At 47.4% G+C, this 19801-nt stretch overlaps 1 protein-coding gene across 2 annotated transcripts in view; it reads left to right on the top strand.

The window, feature by feature from the left end:
- The window catches only part of IGSF3 (immunoglobulin superfamily member 3), a 91749-nt gene that overhangs the window by 997 nt on the left and 70951 nt on the right, over positions 1-19801 (top strand). The gene's annotated exons all lie outside the window — the stretch shown is intronic.

Here is a 19801-nt window from a genome sequence, read left to right as displayed (position 1 = left end):
GTTGAAATGTAGAGGGAAGGCAGTCCTTGCTGCCGTGAAATGCCATTTGATTGCTTTGTGCTGCCTCTGAAAGTGCTCCTGTAGTCCCTTCGGTGAGGTTTTGCACCCGCGCACCGTTAAACGCGTGGTTTTGTCCCGTCCCACAAGTGCCTGCCCCGGGGATGACTGCATCCCTAAAGTCCTTTGGGATCCCAGCGCTGGGTGAGGGATGCTGTGGCAGCGCGAGATTCCTTCCTGCAAATTCGGGAAAAAGCAGAACACAAGACACTTAAAACGCCTCTACGCTTTCTGCTGCAGACCAGTGTGCGAGGCTGAAGTGCTGATAAGTTGATAGGAACATTTGTGGAAAATACAGCACGGCACCCTCACGCTGCCTTCTGCCTGTGTATGTGCACAGCAACCTCGGGGCTGTTTTGATTTGCCTTTTCATCGGTATGATTTTCTGCTGGCATTAACGCTATTGAGGGAAGAAGCGGCAGGGCTGGCAATTTTACTGTCTTGAGAATTGTCACACACGTACCTGCTCTGCCAATTTGGAAACAAGATCTCTACTAGAATTGCAGTCATGCTTCGTGTCTGTAATTTGGGGCGGAGGAGGGGTGGGTTTGGTGTGCTCTGCCTGTCTTTAGCAAAGAGAGAGAGCGAACTCTTTGAAATGGTTTTGGAGATGGTTCAAACTTCCCCTAACCATGGGTTCCCTGGAAAAAAAGCCGTCTCTGAGCTAAGTTTATCCTTTGCTCCGTGAGCGCAGCGAGGCTGCCGTAAGCCCGCAAGATGGGTGTAGCGAAGGGCGCAGCTCTTGCTGCCTTGGCTTCGCACGCTCCCTCTGTGCTGCTGAAGAACAATAGCCCCATTCTGGATTAGGGATTCCTAATATGGAGCGCTCGGGTCTGTGGGTCGCTGCGCTCTCCCTCCGGAGCACGCCCAGCTGTGCGGCGGAGGAGCAGCAGAGGGCATCCCTCCTCCTGCCCGGGGCATCCCTCCTCCTGCCCGGGGCTCCCGGCCGCTGGGACCCGCCAGCCCTGCGCTCCACACCCCGTGCTGGTGCTCACCCGGAGCCCCGACCCCCTGCTTGCAGGAATTACCCTTCTGCCTTTGACCTAAAAGCGGCTCTAACCTGCCTTGGTGCTCCCCGGGGGATGAGCTGCGCGGTGTCAGCTGTCGCTTTGGGAGGATAGGTTGCTTTTCAGTGGCCCCCAAATCCCATGGACGTATCTAGTTCGTAAAAACATCGTGCTGGCCTCCCTGTGCTGAACGTGAGGCTGTTTTTAAGGGTAGGATGTGTACCACGTGTGTGCCTGGAGTTACTTTTTGTTCTTTTCACCTGGACTTCTTTCGCTGGTCGTTCCCCATTTGCCCAGCTGCCAGTTTTGATAAAGCTGGGGATGTGTGACAGTGCCTCAAAGCCACAAGTCACACAGAAGTGCTTTAGGTTGCCCCTTGTAAAACTGAGACATCATTTGGCGTAGTTGAGTAAAAATGCATGTTTTGTAACATAAATGTAACTGACTAGAAAATGACTGTTGCTTTCCAAACAAGTGGTGTTAATGCTGGAATATGGGGATAAGATCCTATGGGTCAAATATGCAGAAAAAGAAATGCAACTCATTCTTTCCTTCCCTTTCTGCAAACTCATTAAAATCACTGAAAGAGGAATTGTGGTTATGGAAAGAGGTGGTGGGTGATTTAATATAATACATCAAGCATTAACTACCTACCAAAATCCAAGTAACTGTGAAACCAGCGTCTGAAAACCCACATCTGGCATGTGGGTGTAACATTTATAGATCTCTGCTGTTTTTTCCCCCCTTCTTGCTGCAGTGTTTGTTACAGGGTTCTTTAAACAAGTGGCACTTCATCACAACAAGTACAAAATGGGAAAATAGAGCAAGTGCTGTAAATAATCCTCATGCAGCAATGAGACCATTAATACTTGTGCCAGCCAGTGCTAATCCTATGTGTAGTTGCAAGATTTACCTCCTTTTTTTTTTTTTTTTTTTGCAGGGAGGGATGCAAAGTCTGGTACTCATATTTATAGTGTAATATATAGGAAACACAATAGGCTTCTGGGGAACGCTGAACTCATTCATGTCAGTGACTGGTTTATGAATAGTTCTGCTTTTGAGTCTCTTGCAGTCTCCAGAATACCACCTGTGAATGCAATTTACGGCTCTTTGTGTTCAAACATTGCATATGTATATATGTACATAGACTCATTACCCTCTTCCTCTCTCTATTCATGCATAGTAATTGGTGATTTATTTGCGATTCCTAGAGGGGAGCAGAGCATGCTGTAAGGTCTTGAAACCGCAGCTCTCTTGTAAATGGCATGTTGGAGTGAAATACCCATGCCCGGGTGACTCTTGGAGAATGGAGGGGTGATCTTCCAGGCCTGTCTCCCGGAGGGGAAGGGGTGCTTGCTGGGAAGCAGCAGTGTGCACTTGGCTGCTGCTCAGGACTTCTGCTCCTGCACCCTCCTGCTCTTCTGCTGCCTGCCCCGGCACACAAGCCGAGGTGCAGTCAACCTGGGGGCTGCTTGGCTGGAGGGGAGCACATGGAGAAAACAGCGTAGTGGGTGTTTGCACACAGGGGGTTTGGGGGTGTTTTTGTTCACCACAGCTCACAGCCCAGGAGCGTTGCTGGCGCCTCATCTGCTCCTGGATGCATTGTCAGCAGCAGTGGCCAAGATCGTACTTTCTCCATCTGCGTCTGCCCCGAGTCCTGCGCCGCCAGCGTCGATGTGCGAGCCAACCCCGCTGCCCTCGTGCCTGTGCTCGCTGCCTGGCATCATTGTGCTGTGCAGTGCTGGAGCTGGACCCATCCCGAGCCTGCTGGGCTGGCCTGTGGCTCTGCTTAAATTGGGGAACGTGCTCTGCAGATGGCTCTCGCCATTGCCTCGTTGGTGAGGTGGCTCTGTGCGTGTCCCTGCAGGCAGGCTCCGCTCCTGCCCGTCCCCAAGGGTAATTCTTCATGGGCAGGCTCCCTCCCTGCAGTCTTGGCCAGACTGTCTGACATCTTGAGGCTCCTGCAGATCCTGTTTATTTACACAGGAGGTTTTGGTTTATGCGAATTGTTGTCTTTTAGTTGACCTTCCGTCAAGTTAGATGTCTTTATTAAAGCAGTTTTTATTGCAAATCGAATGTGTACTTCGAACACTTCTACCAGACCCATTATATAAAGTGAAAGGGAAAAAACAGTGCTGGAGACCACAGGGAAGGGGGTGGGAGAGAGGGGATCATAGGGAGAGCATCACTTCAGTGTTGGGAGGCTTGTTGATGTTTTTTTCTTTCACCAGGAAATTGCCTTTTTTGAAAAAAAAATCTTTTAAAGTTTGAAAAAAAAATCTTTTTTCTTTTGGTATTTCTTGGTTTCTTTCTTATCCGTACAAAACTGGTCAAGCATTCTGTCATTGATTTAAAGGTTATACAGTCTAGTTTGAAGGCAGAGGTGTTTTCATTGGTTTACCTTGGGTGAATCAGAGTGCTGTAACCTGAAAGAGTGCTTTTTGCTGTCTGATAGTTAGCAGTCTGCAGGATTGCTGCAGGATTCCTCCTGCCCAGGAACTTAAAGCACCAAGAAAATCTCCTGAAAGGCAGGAGAAGATTTTCTAGCACAATAGGGTTTTCTTATTGTTGCTAGGGTTCCTCAGCTCATGATTTGACTTGTCTACTGGTATCAAGGGCGTTTAGGCCCTCCAGCCAGTGTCTGGAAAACTGCTGTATTGTGATTTGCCTCTGGCTTTGAAGTTCCTAAATACTTCTTAATGATAACCTGCTAAATGGGTTTTGACTCCATTTTTATATTGGTATTTCTTTCCTAGTCGTATAAAATCTTCTTAAGGAATAGTTCTCTGTGTTAGAATATTAGGAGACGTTTAGCATCTGTTTCTTATCAGCCATGGAGAGGCTAAAATGGAGCCTTTCCTGACAAAGCTGGGTTTGATCACATTGCAAGGCAAAGAAATTGAGTCTGCAGCTGCCTTTGGTGGGTCAGGGGTGTCTGTGCATCTCTGTCATGTCCAGCTCTAACCTGTTGCTCACCCTGTCTCCATGAGGAGGAACGTGTTTCAAGTGATGTAAGTCAGTAAGCTTTTTCATGTTAGGTTTAATTAGCAAGTGGCAGTGAGACAAGAGGAACTCTTGCCTTTCTGGCTGTTGCTAAAGTCACATTTCAGTAAGTAATTGGACACGATCACAAAACCAGACCATCTCAGCTAAGTGATGGGAATCCTTTCTTGGAAAGGGAAAGGCTTTGACACTCAGGACTTGTACCATTGCTGCACAGAACTTAAACAAATGCCAAAAAGCAGGGATGCTCCTGAAAGGAGATGTTCCAGCCTGGTTCCTGCCCAGTGTGGCAGGCAGGGGAGGGTGCAGGTCAGGGTGCTCACATGAGGACCAGTTGGAGGGGTTTGATTGATCTCAAAGGCAGCTTGGCAAACGCAGTAAATACACAGAGGGACTCTGTGTGTGTGTCTGAAAGTAGATCTGTTTTTCATATGGTCCTGCAGATGTCTGTGGGATCCCAAGGGAAGGGGGTGCTGTGGAGGCAGGTGGCTGGAGGGCATGGCAAGTTTGGCTGACTGGGTTCCCCATTTTCCTTGTCCCAGGGCCTCATCACTGGGGTCCAAGGATGTGTGACCAGTTACTCAGCCCTCCAGCGAGCCCAGTGTTTGCTCCAGCCACTCTCTTAGGTGTTACCAGCCCCTGACAGAGGCTGCCTGCTCTGTCCTGCTTAGCACTTAGTCTGTATTTCTGGCTGAAACAGCTGCCTGGACCCTCCTGTCGCTCTTCTTTCCTGATTTTACTCCTGTGCTGGTAGTTCCTTGGTGTTTCTAGGTCCATTTCCAGCTCTTACTGGGCAATGATCCACAGGGAGGGAAAAGGTGGTGCACTGCAAAATGGAGGAGTGACAAAAGGATCACAGACTGATGGAATGATTTGGGCTGGAAGGGACCTTAAAGATCATCTAGTTCCACACCATTACACCAGGTTGCTTGAGGCCCATCCAACCTGATCTTGAGCACTTCCAGGGATGGGGCATCCACAGCTTCTCTAGGCAGCCTGTTCCAGTGCCTCAGCACCCTCTGAGTAAAGAATTTCCTCCTAACATCTAATCTAAACGTCCCCTTTTTTTCATTTAAAACTGTTCCCCCTTGTCCTATCACTGTCTGGCCGTCTATAAAGTTGTTCTCCATCTTTTTTATAAGCCCCCTTTGAGTACTGAAGGGCTGCAGTGATGTTTCCCTGGAGCCTTCTGTTCTCCAGGCCTAAAAAAAATAAAAAAAGGATGAGTCAAGGAAAGCATTAAGGGGGGAAGGAAGGTGAAGAACGCAGCTGGTAAGAAAGATAGAGGAGAACAGGCTCTGAGGGATTGATCTTGCCAAATGCCAGGCCTTGCAGCATGCCCATAGCATTTCCAGTGTCAAAGACTCCTGAATACAAAGGAATCTCAGATAGTGAGGATCTGTCTGTATTTGCCCTGTTCTGAGCAGCGTACTTACCTCTCCTCTTAGCTGACTTCTTTCCAAACAAGGTATTGATTCCATCTGGGACTTGAAAAATCATCTAGCACTTCTCCTGTCTCTTCTGATTTTGGCAGACTTAAGACTTCGCTGGTCAGGAGGGGATGAGGTTGCTGCTGAAGTGCAGGAATAAGGAGATTCTAGTGCAGTTCCTGGTGACAAAGTTGTCCCAGTTGGGATCCAGAGCAGCATCTGGGGCAGCTGCACAGCCATTAGCACTGTCAGACATTTCATTAATGCCAGTTGTTTGCTTTGCTGTTCTGGATGTTGTTTTTCTGCCCCTTGCAAAACAGCTCATCAGGCTCCTATGTGTTTGCAGGTGATTTTTGATAGCTGTTGTGGCACTGCTAAGTTTTGGGGGCTTTTTAACTAGTGGCATGAGCCTGGAATTGCTGTCATTTGCTTGCTGTTCCCTACTCTGCTCACAGAAGCTGATAGTTTTGCTTCCCAGCAAATATGTTCCCTTTTAGAGTCATTGTGATTACAGGGGCAATAACAGGGAATGATGGTGCGTCTGGGGGATTTTTGGGGTGGTTTTTTAGATTGTTCTTCCCACATTGCATTCCTGATGTGTCTGCCTGAAGCCTGCTGTCACTTTTATGGCTTTTGGGCTTTGTGTGGAAGTTGATAAGCTTGTCAAAGGGAGATGGGAGCAGGGGGTGAGGTAGATCTATTTTTCAACAGACTCTGTAGTGCTTTGAGAGGAGCTCAGCACTGACCCAGGCTGCTGCGAAATGGGTGGTTTCTGAAGCTTTTAGAGAAATGGAGGCTTGAAGATGAGATACTGAGCCCCAAAATAGAGAATTTTTGGTTATTTCTTTGGGAAAGAAGGGCTCTGATCTCTCATGACAGCAAGGTTATTAAGATTTGGCTGTTAGATAAATTGGGCTTTTTTCATCTTGGATTAATCATTTTGTCTCCCTTTAGCATCAGCACCATGAACATGGGAATCTGCCCAGTTCCTCCAAATCTCTCTGAAAGGGAAGCTGGACCTTGAGTATGAGTATGAGAAGGCAGTTGTTTGTTGCCAGAAGTCATCCAGAAGCTCAGTACTCTGGAAAATCATACTGCTGGAATCTGGCACTTATTAACTCGAGTTACCCAGTACCTAGGATCCAGCCAAAGGGCTCTGGCTGGCTGCCAAGATGAAATTACCAACCTGGGTGTCAGGCCTTGTTGGTTCCTTCTTGATAGCTTGAAATAAGGGCTTTCCAACCAGCATTTGTGCGCCAGCCTCTCTTCTAGTCATATTTCTCCTTACAGCTTTGTAAAGTGTTGGAGGTAATTATAGTACTTACTAATATTTATTCCGTTCTGAGCAATTATCTGAATGCGTTTACCTCCGGTGTGCTTTCACAGTGCTCTGCCCCCTCTCGCCACATCATCTCATCCCATCTCCCTGACTCAGTGCTTTCTGCTCCTTCCCCTCTCATATAGTCCTGGCCCCTCAGCTTCTTCCACCCTCCGGAATACGCTGTCAGGGTTAGCTTTCCTCTCCTGGAGGTTCCCGGATCCTGTTTCCCTGCTCCGCTGTCTAATCCCATTACAGAGGAGGGATGTTTGCTCCTTCTTGTGCGGGATGAGTGCTGAACTGCCCTGCCAGGTGCTAAGGAGCTTTCCCAACAAGGACATGGATACCAAGGGAAGCTGGGCTGGCATTGTGCCACCTCCCAGCTTTCTGCTGGCTGCTTGTGGCCTGCAGACAATATCTTGAGAGCTCCTGCTGAAGGGTTTGACCTTTATGCCTGCAGTGTTACCCGGCGCCTACAGCAGGAGTCACAGCGTGCAAATTCCACTGCTTTCTTCTGACTTGTGATATAATGGTAGGCAAGTCACTCTGCTTGAAGCAGAGAAAGTGGCTTAAAAGGTGTAGTGGGATTTTTTGGGAGGAGATATGCAGTGTTAGGACTGAGGTCTCGTTTGCTGTCTGTGAGAAAACAGGTGGCTTTTTTTCTTATGCGTGGAAGAAAACATGGCATGGAAGAGATTGTTACAGCCTGATTGATTTCACTCCTGGTGTTAGAAAAAGAAGAAAATGGATTTTTACTTTGAGCTCTGTGGTGTTACTTACCTGCACAAGCTCTCTTGGTTATCCTAGGTGAGGAAGAGCTCTCCTTGCCTCCCCATTAGGCTGGTGGGGCACAGCCCGTGTGACTGTAACGTGGAGCTGCTGTGATTCATCCCAGCCATCAGTGTTACAGCAGCACAGTTAATCTAGGGGTCACTGGCACCTCAGGAGCTGTTACGTCTAATCAGTCCCATGCCATGAGCTGCTTGGCAGTTAAATCTAATCTAGAGTGTGGAGCTGCCAAATGCTTGAAGTTTGCCAAGCAGTTACTCCCATCTGCTGTGAATGAGTTGGACTTGAGCAAGATCAGCTTCAGGTGCCTTTCCTGTGACGAGTACTCAGAGTCCAGCCTCAGATACCTGTGCTGCTGAGGGACAAAAGTTGTGCAGAGTCCAAAGGGCTACAAGGAGCACCTAAATCTACCTGCTCATCTTCATATTTAGATATCAAAACATGCTTTTCTCATCTCATGTTGCTCTTTATCCCACCTCTTCCCCTTGCTTGCATGTGAGGAGAGGTGTGTTTGGAGGTGATCTTTCAGATACTGCCATCATCATTAGAGCATAGAGGGACCTCATCTTGGTTCTTTTATAAGCCTTGCCTGAGAAGTCTAGTTTTTGTTCTTATTTCCTATTTTCTGCTGTTGTTACACCTCATCCACTCCTCTAGAATTGTCCAGTTGTGCCTGCAGGGTCCATCTGCAGATGCTACCCTGTGGCTCCCAAGCAAAGGAAGGGCAACCCTTACTCAGTGGTTATTCTGATTTGTGCCTGGCACTGGGGTTTGGGCTAATTTTTTGTCTTTCAGTCTTTGCAGGGCAGAATGTGGCTGCAAATGTGTGGTGGGAAGGAGGTTTGTTTCCTCCTGGAGCAGTGGGGAGACTGCCTGAGACTGCCCTGAGCAGCATGGGGTAGTGTAGGGGAGGCAAGGGGCTGATCTCAAAGAGGTTTGTCAGCTCTTCTCACAAGGCTGCCTCTGTTAAGCTATTGTCACCCTTCTCATCTGCATCCCCTTGGATTTTTAGGCTGGCTTGTTTTTGGGGAGGGTATAGGGAGGTGAATGTGAGGAAGGATTTTGCTGTGTGTCAAATGCCTAATAGCTGTTCTAGCAGGTCCACTGGGATACATTACTGAAAGCATCCTAATGATCTCAGTGTAATGGATTTGAGCCTTGGAAGGCCACTTGCTGGGAAGGGGATCCCAGAGCTTTGTGCTTGGCTCCTGGAGGTTGAGGGCTGGGTTCCTGGCAGCAGACAGGGCAGGCAGCAGGAGCTGCCTCAGAATCACAGGATCAATTAGGCTGGAAAAGCCCTCTGAGGTCCTTGAGCCCAGCCTGTGACTGAGCACCACCATGGCACTGAGTGCTGTGTCCAGTGGCACTTAGACACCTTCAGGGCTGGGGACTCCATCCCCTCCCTGGGCAGCCCATTCCAATGTTTCATCACCCTCTCTAGGGTACCCATCCCTCCATGAGGAAGTGTCAGAGAGGAGTCATATGCAGGGCTTTGGCGTGGCAGAAAAATGACTCAGTGGGAGGCTTGGCCAGCCACCAACTCCTGCTGCTTACCTCAGAAATGTAGATTACCAGAGGCTGCAGTTGTGTGGGTGCCAACTCAGTCCCTGAAGAGATGTAATCTGAGGAAAGGGTAATTTTCCTTGCAGAGATATCTGTTGGTGGAAGAGGGTGATGTGCATGACCATAACTGATACCAGCAGCCTGTAAACCTGGCTGCTGGCAGCACATGTGGGAGAGATGTGCTGGGGAATGTGGCTCCCACCCCAGCTGCAGGAGCAGCACCCTGTTCTGCTGCTCCCATTCCTCTAACCACTGCTGCTCCTGAGGTGGCATCATGTAGCCTTCTCCTCCTGGTACTGGTGGTGGCCTGAGAAGGAGGTGGGCTGTTTGTTACCTGCAAAAATGATAGGATTGAGGGTCACATGAGAAAGGAAGGTTCCAGTCCTGGAAGGTACCAGTGGAGCCATGAAGACCCCTGCAGTATAGGTGGGGATGATGAAGGGGCGGAAATAAGGGTGGGAGACAGCAGGAGTAGAGTTTTCCAGTGGATGGACAGATGTAAAAGAAATGCATGTCCGTGATCTTGAAAGTGCTGCAGTAGCGATTCTCCATAGTTACTGGGGTGATCAGCATCGTTTTCTAAATCGTCCTCCGTGTGTGGATGCGAATCTTGAGTGTGGGTAGGGTGAAGTGAGGCTTCTGGGGAAGTATGCTAGTGGGAGGCTAAAAATAAATTATCAAAAGAAAGAATTGAGAAATTAACAAAGCTAAACGGATGTATGCAGCTCTAAGAAAAGGGTGTCATATTTGAAAGCATATTTTTGAAAATCCATTTGCTTAGTCATCTTACAGATAAGTTAGCTATTTTTGCCTTCTTTGCTCTGATGACACTTCACTGTCTATATAATAGGTTTAGCATCTGCATTCTTTTCTAGTGTAAAGGGAGAATATATCTGCTAATTTTGAGTTGGCTTTGTAGAATTGCTTTACCTCTTGGCTGTGAAATAAATAAGATAGTGGGCCTAAAACTATTTTAAGGAGAATAGTTGGCATTATTTTCCTTCTAACTCATCTTTTTAACCCATCTGCCATGTCTGCAATCGAATTTGAATAGAGAATGTATACCCTTGCTATTTCATGTGTAATAATAACTGTGCCCTCAACTACTCCAGACATTAAAGTGATGATGTTTGGGTTCAGCACAGTAATCTACTGGGGAATGAATGCAAGATCAAGGGCATTTGCAGGTTTTTATTTCTTTGTGTTTGCAGGGGCTGTGGCACTGCTAGTGGGTTGCTCACAAATGGTGTCTTAGATTACCTCTTCTGCAGGCAGCAAGATTTGCATCTTGCCATTCCTATTTGATTTGCAAGTGGTGATGAGAGCTGTATACTTGAATTCAGATTTTTCTGAGTAGCAGTCTGCAGTCATTAGGGCAGCACTTAGACCCCAGAGGCTTTTTCCATGTTTTCATCCTGTTTCAGTAACCGTGTCTCTTGTTATCTTGTTCCTGAATATTTTCTCTAGTAAGAGGATGCTGTTTGTTGCAGCTGTTAAACCTCAAATGTCTTGAATCTCCCTTAGGGAAGAGAGGGGAGAGTTCCTGAGGTTTCTGTGTAAGCAGACTACAGAAACACCTACATGTCTTTCCCAAATATACAGCCAGGAGGTATTATTGGTGCTGTCCTAACCAGCTGATGGAATCTGGCTGGTTCGGCCTGTGATTCCTCCCTCTTGCTGGCTCACTGTGTTGAAGGGGTTTAGTAAGGAGACAGGGATAACAGAGATTCTTTGGGGGTTTTTTTTTGTTTTTTTCTTTTCTTTCTTTTTTTTTTTTTTTTTGTGGCATGCAGTGGTACTGGATGGCTCTGGTTGCTTTTGTCGGAGCAGTGTAGCTAGGAGGTGTCAAAGGAAATTATGGATGTTTGTTCGGTTTCCTGGCTGGATGCACCATGTGGGTTTTGGAGAAATGTGCATTGAATAAACATTGGGTAAATCTCCTAGGACTAGCACTGCCTGGGAGTGGTGTTGGGAGCTGTGCTTATCTTCATGGCAGGATTTAAAAAGAAACGTTTGTGTGAGAAGAGTTTTGTGCCCTGTGTTTGGTTCCCATCGGTTCAGCGATTTGTGATGTTGCTCCGTCTGTTCCCTTTAAAGCCAGCTGGCCAACCTTAGGAGAGAGGATTATCTGAGTAAAATTCTCCAAAGCCTATATTGCTGTCAGAATTCTTTCTTTCCCCCTCTTTCACAGTGCCAGAGGCCGACCCCAGCCCAGGTGTGACCACTGCCACATTTAAATAAACCTTGGGGCCAGCCCTTGGGATGCAGGTTGTGCCCTGTTTGTGCCCCTTCACTGGGTGGCCGTGGGTGAGAGGGCATGGCCTGAGCAGAGCCAGTGGGATGGACACTGCCAGGAGGGGCAGGAGCTCTGTCCCAGGTGGTGACAGCTTGGTGCCTTTGCCAGGGCAGTGTGTGCCATGGTTCCCTTGTCCCTGCTGCCCCCACAGGTCACAGTCCCTCCTCACCAGGGGACCTAGGGGATGCTGTGGTGGCAGGAAGAAACCCTGACCAAGTGCCAGGTGCCCAGGGCCTGGCAGGGAGCACGTGGCTGTGTGTGCATGGGGTCACCTTCCCAGCCAGGGACAGCCTGGCTTTGGCACGGGGCTGGCTCCTGTGTGCTTTGGAACACTGGCCAGGAGCAGCCAAGTGCCTGTGGTGCCCAAGCCGTGCCTCACGAGCTTGTGCAGGACATTTAATTTTGCCTTCACCTTGGGAGGTGACATTTCACAGCCATGCTAGTGGGTGTAACCCGTGCCAGCCCTCACCACCAGTCTGCTGCTGCTGTGAGGTGAGGAGGGGGATGGCCTCAGCAGCTCCTTTGGGATTGCAGTCCCGGCTTCCTGGCCCTGCAGCCCTCCCTTCTCCCTGTCTCTTTGCTGGTCTCCTCCAGCTGTGTCAGCCCTCGACAGCTCTGGAGCGTGTGTGGTGTTTGGGTGCAGCTGCTGAATCTCTTCAGCTTGCATCAGTCGGTCGCTGTTAAGGCTTATAATCAGTGTAAAATCTCTGGGGTGCAGCTATTTGCTGGAAAAAAAAAACCCACTGCACCCTTCCAGACTTGCATCAAACAAGAGTTTTATTCTCATTAATTGAATTCCTCTAGAGTCTGATAACTTGGGCATGTTGAAATCAGATAAATAAAACCCTCCCTCCCTGGTAGCTGTGTAAGCCTTTCCTTAACTCCCTGATCAGAGGGGACTAGGCTTTGCTAAGCAAGTAGCTGAAGATGAAAACTTCTGCATACGTCTGCTCATTGGGGAGTGTAGGCAGGAGGATGCTCAGCGTGGTGTATTTAGGAAAGATCTATCTCATCCCCCACTCTTCCTTTTCTCAGTTGATTAGGAAAGGGTTTTTTTGTTTAGTGACAAATGCTGTTAAGTCACCCTCAAACACATCGTCTGTGTCTAGCAGCTGGGACTCTGCTTTCTTTCAGACCTTCAGATAAACCTGCAGCCCTACAAAGTGGCAAGTCTGCCCTTGCTGAAGTCAGGGTGTATGGCCTTTGGAGCATCTCTCAGGCTGGGCTGCCCCATCTCATCTCATGGATGCTGAGATGTGTTGCTCTGGCAGGCAGGAGGGCGTTTGGACTGGTGCCCGAGGTGTGGTGTGGCTGAGCTGATTCTGTAATCCCGAAAAAATCCAACTTGCAGCTTTTCCCAGACTCCATACATCAAATGAGACTTGCAGTCGTTAAGGTCATGTCCCTTTCTGTGTTGCATCTCTCGTGTGTAGTTCTTGTCTCGGTGCTGAAGGCTGGGGCCCCTCTTGTTCAGCATATGCTGCTGCTTAGTCCAGAGTCATTCCTCCCTGTGCCTGACCTCCTTATGGTCACCCATGCCATAAGGTGACCAGCGAGGCTTGATTTTCAGTCAGCACTGCTCCTCCCCTTCAGGGTCTTTCTGTTTTTCTCCTCCCCTGCCACTCCTGCTGCTGCTTTTTTTGTGCACGCTGGATTTGGATTTCCACCCACTCCTCTTTTATCAGTATTTCTGCCCACTCTTATTATCAGTATTTACACCACCAATGCAGTGGCACGTCCCCTCATCCCCAGGACACTTTTTCTGCCCTCTTCCCCATCTGCTGCTCCTGCTGTCATGCAGTGGCATGAGTCCTCTGACCATGCTGACCTCCCCATCTCTGAGCTTGGCCTCTTCCCTCTCAGCCTTGTTCTCTCGTCAACTCTTTTAATTTTTGCCTTACTGAATGCTGATGGTGGTATTGCCCCCCTAGCTTGGATAGGCCCTTCTCCATTTTCAGATTTGCTTCTCGAACTGTAGCAACTTTATGAAGAGAGCTGGCATACGAATGATGGTCTGTCTTCACCTGTTAGTTTTCTCTGTCCTGCTTTCCTTCTCCATGCTTTTCACAAAGGTAGAATTCCTAACCTTTCTGCTTGTCTTAAGGGTCCCAACTAATTTTTCTTTGTCTCTGTAATTTGTTTTCCTGCTCACAGCCTCTCCCCTTCATTGCAAAGCTGCTTTATCCCCCCCTCCTCCAGCAGCTGCTGTGTCCTCTGCAAGCCCCATGGGATGCTCTGTCTGGAGCTTTTGCCTCCCAGCTCTCTGCCAGTGTAGTCTGTCTCTGTGATTTACTTCACAAGGGCTTTCTTAATAGCCCCCACTGCTCTACATCTTGGTTGTGAGCAAATATTACCTTTCTTGACATTGTAATCGACCTTGCACTGACCAATTTTGGTCTCTTCCTGGAGTGATTTCCTCTAAGTTCTGTTGTCTTTGTCTTTTCCTGCCTCTTGTAGAGCTTTTCTTATGACCTCATGAGTTTTCTCTGTATACCAGCTTCAGGGTTTGTTTTAGTGTGGCTACAAGGGGTCTATTCTACGACTCTGTCCAGATCTTCCTATAGTCCCTGCCTCTTTGTAATTTTGTCCACTCCTAAAAACTGGAGTGGCCTCTCTGTGCTGGTGTTACAGGCTTGCATTTCTGTTCAATTCAAATTCTAACCTCTGTCTCTGGTGCTTACTTACATGCATGTGCACGCACCTGGCTCTTTCTGCTTAAGGAATGTAAGCTGCAGCATTTCCTATCCATCTCTGCTTCCAAAATTCGTTCGGGTTTTTGGAGTTTTTTTGTCTGCTGGTTCCCCTGAACTCTCAAATTAGTTCCTCCTCCTCCTCTGCTGTGCCAAATGCAATATGTGTGTTTTCTCTTTTAAAGCCCTTCTTAGCCTTGTTCTGCCTTTTCTTTCTAGTGCTTCTTCCCTCTGTGGTTTTAGATTCCCAGCCTCTGCCTCTCATTGTGTTTCCTCAGGCTGGGTTCTCAGAGAAAGAGGACTTATCTGATCATGCTGCCTCTGCCACCCCTTTCCAGATAACCTGGAAGCCCTTTGGCCAATTTTACGCAAATTTGACAGGAGCAGAGAGCTCGGATATAAACAAGTTCCTGCAAGCCTAGTGAAGAGTAGGTGGCTGAGTCAGGGCAGTGGCAGGGGGCTGAAGGAGACCCTTTTCTTCAAGGGCCTCAGCAGTGCTTCCAAATGACTGTGCTGGCTGTAGGAGAAGCTCCAGCTGGAGCTGGCAGTCAAGCCATTAGTCTCAGAGACAGCCTCCCTCCTGAAGGCACGGGAAGCTAGGCTTCACTAAGCCTCCTGCTCCTAGGGCTGTTTGCTGAAAGTGGTGGCTTGGAACCCTTTTGTTTTACTCTCTGTGATGGGGAGTGACCTGCAGCAAGCACCTGCAGCATTTCTTCCCTTGCTGCCTTTGCATAAGGCGTGCTAGAGACCTGGCATCAGGGCATCCAGCAGACAGAAACCTTGGCACTTGCTCCCACTCTGCCCTGCTCTCCTTCCCTGCCCTCTCTTGACCCATCTGCTGTCTGGAGGTGCTGTCTCACAGTGTGCCTGAGCTGGTGCAATATCCCAACCCATTAAAAGGGTTGTTTGCCCCCATTCCCCAAAGAAAAAGGTGTTCCTGCTCTCTCAGTGAAAACTCTTTCCTTGGGTCATTCTTTTTTCAGCTCATGTAGAGGTCAAGCATGGGGAGAGGAGTGTGTGCATTTTGCTAGGAATAAAGTGAGTGGGAAGGCAAGACTGCTTTTTTGCTGTGGCAGCTGGTACCTAGATCAGCTTAGCTGCATTGTGAAACCACATTTTTAAACTGAATCTCCTGGGCTAAGGGTGTTTTTACCACCTTTTCTCTGTAGCTGGTGCAGTGAGGTTGCTCTGTGTAGGTGCTTGGTGCTGAGCTAAGGTAACTGAGTCTACAGCAGTGGTGAAAATGCAGTTTTGGAGAGTCTTTCACAGAAAAGTGGAGGTTGGAAGGGAGCTTTGGAGATCATCTGGTCCAAGCCACTTGCAGGTTGCTCAGGATCATGTCCAGATAGCTTCGAATATCTCCAGGGTGGAGACTCCACAATCTCTGTGAGCAGCCTGTGCCAGTGTGCAGTTACCTCTCACTGTTGTGTGTTGGTTTTGTTTGTTTGTTTAGTATAAAAAGTGTTTTCCTGTGCTTTCCAGCTGGTCCGTTCCCCCTGGTGATGGGCTTGTTCCTCCTCAGGGAGGAGAATTGCATGATTGTCCTTTTTACTCACTAGTAGTAGTACTGTGTTTAAAAGGAATGACTGTACCTTTCTCCCTGGAAAAATTAGTAACATAAATGCTTCTGCATGCCTTTGTTTTGTTTTGTTTTGCTCTGTTTTCCTTTCCAAATGCCAGAAAGCTCCTGTCCTCCTATTTGAAATGAGAGCCTTGATAGTTTGGTGACAACTGCTGATAGTCTGTGTAGCATGTCAAACTAATAAATTATAGTGTATGCAGACAAGGAGTTCTAACATCTTAATTAGCAATAAGAGGGAGCAGGTAGCTGAAGAATCTCCCTGGATCTTTGTCTGTCTTTCAGGGATGCTGACTGAATCACAGAAGTTTTGAGAGGCAGCATCTTGCTGCTGCTTAGTGAACAGGGAAGAATCCAGATGAATTTGTGGAGAGAAAATGGAAACTGACTGCTGCTATATGGCTGTACTTCATATTCCTGTGATCCTTTATGGTGGGGTGGGAAAACTATCTTGGAGAAATGTGTGCTTTTAGCCAATACACTTGACTTTGGGGATAAGTCAGTTTGCTGTTTGCCTGAAAGCTCTTTCTGCTGAAGGAATACAAGATGGCAGCTTTGCCTTGCAAACTGAATATTCTCTCCTGCTGATGGTCATGGCTGAGGGGCACAAATGTTTGTTCAGCATGCCAGAAGGAAGAGGGAGAGATTGCCCCAGCTGCATTCTTTTCTAGATACTACATTTTAGAACTATTTTTTAGTGTTGTTTCTGCAGAGCTGTGTGCTCCAGAGGAGGTGGGGAGCAGCCTAAGGATACAGCTGGAGTGCTGGAGGAATGATGTGCCCTGGGAGGTAGGAAGGAATGTGCAGCAGGGCACTTTGTCATCAGCTCTTCCAGCCTGTCAATATTTACCAGATTGTTGTTAAGTTTCTCTCTCTAGAAGGTAATCAATTGGGGGTTAAGCAATTAATAAATGGCTGCCTGAGGCTTCCAGTTTAGAGGTGAAAAGGAAATGCTGCAGCCCTGCCCAGAAGGACAAAGATGCAAATAAAGGTTATAGAGAAAAATAAGGGTGCTGAACTCCTAAGTGGTGTCCTTGGCAAAGTAAGGGAAAATCTGGAGTCACTTGGAGAAAGGGGAAGGACAGGAAACTAAATGAGCAACTTCAAGGAGTGTGGAACGATGGGCCAAAACACTGGTGTTTCTCTTAGGAGATGCAGGGAGGCACTTGTCTGTCTGTCCTTCCTCCCTATGCTTTAATAAAAGAGAACAAGAAGCTTTGTTTTTCTTTAGGAAAAATAAATTTGAGGGAAGGTAAGAAACCAGGCTCTCCACACATCAGATGTATTTTAAGAGCTCTCATGAAAGAGAGGGAATTCCTTTAATGAAAGCCTGGGTAATAAATGCTGTTTCCTTTTGGCAAGGATAATGTGAAGGTGAGATTTGGGACTCCACACTCTTTTCTCCTGGGAGAGTATTTAAGCATCTGGGATGTTATGAGGTGAATTACAGCAATAATAGGGACATTCTGGTTTTTAATATTGGAAGGGATCGCAGAGCATGCAGGAAAACGAAAAAAGAAGTGACATTAAAACGTTATTGACTGTGAAACAAAATGAAGTTTCTTATTGTCTGAGAGTGAGTGATAGCACAGGGAATAATGTTTGACAATTCTTCGAGTGACCCTAGACGTTGAACATGTAGGACTTGAAGACTAAAAAAGGATAATAAAAAGAAATACAGGGGCTGGAGGGCATAATGAACTATGTCAGAAATTTCCTGCCTAGCTTTGGTGCTCAAAACAATTTCATTTCACCCCCTCCTCTTGATAGGCTGGTGGGAGCACCAAGGGTTCAGCAGTCCAGAATGCTTCCTTAGTGTTGGTGCTTCATAGATTTGGTACTAAAATAGCAGTGCTGAATCTTTTAGAGCAGTACTAGAGGCACCAGGGTAAATGGTGTGTCCTTACATGTATTTTAAGAGCTAGCTACAAGAACAGAAGGAAAAGCACACATAGGAATCTTTGGAGACTTCACTTTTTTGTGCGGGTCTGCACTAAATCTTACAGGGAGTACGTGTGGTGACAGCTTCAAAACTCAGGCTGGGGATGCACTAATGAAGCCATCACTGCTTTTCATTGGAAAATATAAAAGTAGGCATTGCCTTGGGCATTCCAGCAGGCTGCTGTAAATGCTGCTTTGTATTGTAGTGCTTAACCAGACCTGGAACCAGCAGCAGTGATACAAGTCACTAGGGCATGGATTCAGTGGGCTGTGTGGAAGGAGAAACTCCTAAGGATAAGGCACGAGGAGCAGTGCAAGTCAGAAGTACTGCGTGGGCAATCCAACACTTCCTGCCTGCATACTCCCAATATAAGCATAATCTGCCAGGGAGCTTCTGCTCTGTTCTTCCCTTGGTGATAAGGGTAGCAGTGGTACTGTATGTGAAGAACATTCCGATCTGGGAGATGGAAAAGGGCTGCAAAGGTCGTGTGCTGACCTTGGAGGAAGAGAAACAGTTGAATAAATGTTTCACAGGACAAGCTCTACCTTAGGTACAGAAAAGAGCCAGCATTCTGTGGGGTTAGTCAAAACTTTGGTGAATACAGGGATTGCAGGTTATAAGGGACTCTTTTTTTTCTCAGCATCTTTGCAGGAGATTAATAAAACTGCAGTAAGCAGTAGGTGTGTTGCACGAAGATTTTTGGGTCCCCAGCATTTACCATTATGACTCTGAAGCAGCAGGGCAGCCAGCTCAGTCTGTCCCTCGTGCACCAGCATGAGTTGTTACCTTTTACATCCAGGTACATCCTGTGCCACCAAGTGCTTCAAAGCCCTTGTGAAGTAAGGAGGCTGAGCACCACGAGCTCCAGAGCTTGGGGATCTGTGTGCAGAAGGACTGCCCAGCCATCCCCTTTCCTTTGGTTATTATGGGTATTGCTCTTTTTTCTGACCACAGACGTGTCTGGCTGGCTTCTGGATGCTGAGTACTTTGACTTTTCAAAGTAAAGCTGTACTAGATTAAAGGGTAGTTTCAGGCTTCTGTGCAGCAAAGTAACTTTAAATATACTTTCTGGTGGGATGATTGAGAATGATAGAACTGTAAGAGCAGGGAGATCTTGTGTCATGCATCCCCTGGGGCAGGTTCATCTCTGCCTTATGGTATCCTTGAAGAAAGTGAGTGTCTGTTAGAGGAAGCTATAGTGTAAGATGCCTCAGTCTCACAGAGCAGTCTCTCTGGTGCCTCACTTTCCTAGCTTCTGGGAAATGGAGCATTTAGCTAGCTCCCATGACCAGTCTGAATTTCCACTTTTCAAGTCCAAGCCTATTGTTTTTTGTTTTCGCAGGGTCCAACGTAGATAATTAAATATTATTTAATCCTTTCAGCATTTTTAGAAGTTTAGAGGTTGTAGTAATACAGCAACCTTGATCTGTGGCTTAAGAATCTGCTGTTCTAAGGTGGTGTTAAAACTAGCATATTTTAATATGCCTAATTGTAGAACAGGGAAGGAGCAGTTAGAGGAATGTGACATCCATATAGGATGCAGTTTGCTTAAAAAAGGGGGTGGAAGAAATCACAAGGGCAGATCACATTTTACACTGTGCATCTGCAGAATACCAATGCCATACTGGGGAAAATAAGGAAGTCTTCTGTCAATATAAGGGCCAGATCTGAGAAGAACCAAAGGATGTAGAAACGGCTCTGATCTTGGCGAGGGGGTCGGATGTCTGACTGGATGCATATTTATAGCAGAGGTACAAGACCTCTTTTACAGTCAGAACTTGGGAAGCTAGTCACAGGCCACAGCAATCTATGGTGATTAAAAGAAATGCCATCTCTTTCATATTTATTGAAAACATTTTTCTGAAAAGGCAGTAAACATCTGCTGTGGATGTGAGCGGCTGTGAGACGGAGCAGCGAGCAGAGGCGAGGGAAGGCAGTGGTGTTGGAAGAACAAAGAGCTTCACTGGCAGCTCCTGTCTGCTTTGCCCATGCTTTGATATTTCCCCACTGATTCTGATATTTCCATACCAATTATTGTATAAATTGCTCCTGGCTGACCTCGCCACTTAGCCATCCTTAGTTGGCTCAGCAGTGGGAAGAATTCGAATGAGGAATGAATAGCTTTAT

This window comes from Passer domesticus, chromosome 2 (genome assembly GCF_036417665.1).
Source record: "Passer domesticus isolate bPasDom1 chromosome 2, bPasDom1.hap1, whole genome shotgun sequence".
NCBI lineage: Eukaryota > Metazoa > Chordata > Aves > Passeriformes > Passeridae > Passer > Passer domesticus.
The sequence above is the reverse complement of the archived record's forward strand: the minus strand, read 5'-3'. Positions and strand labels throughout refer to the sequence as shown.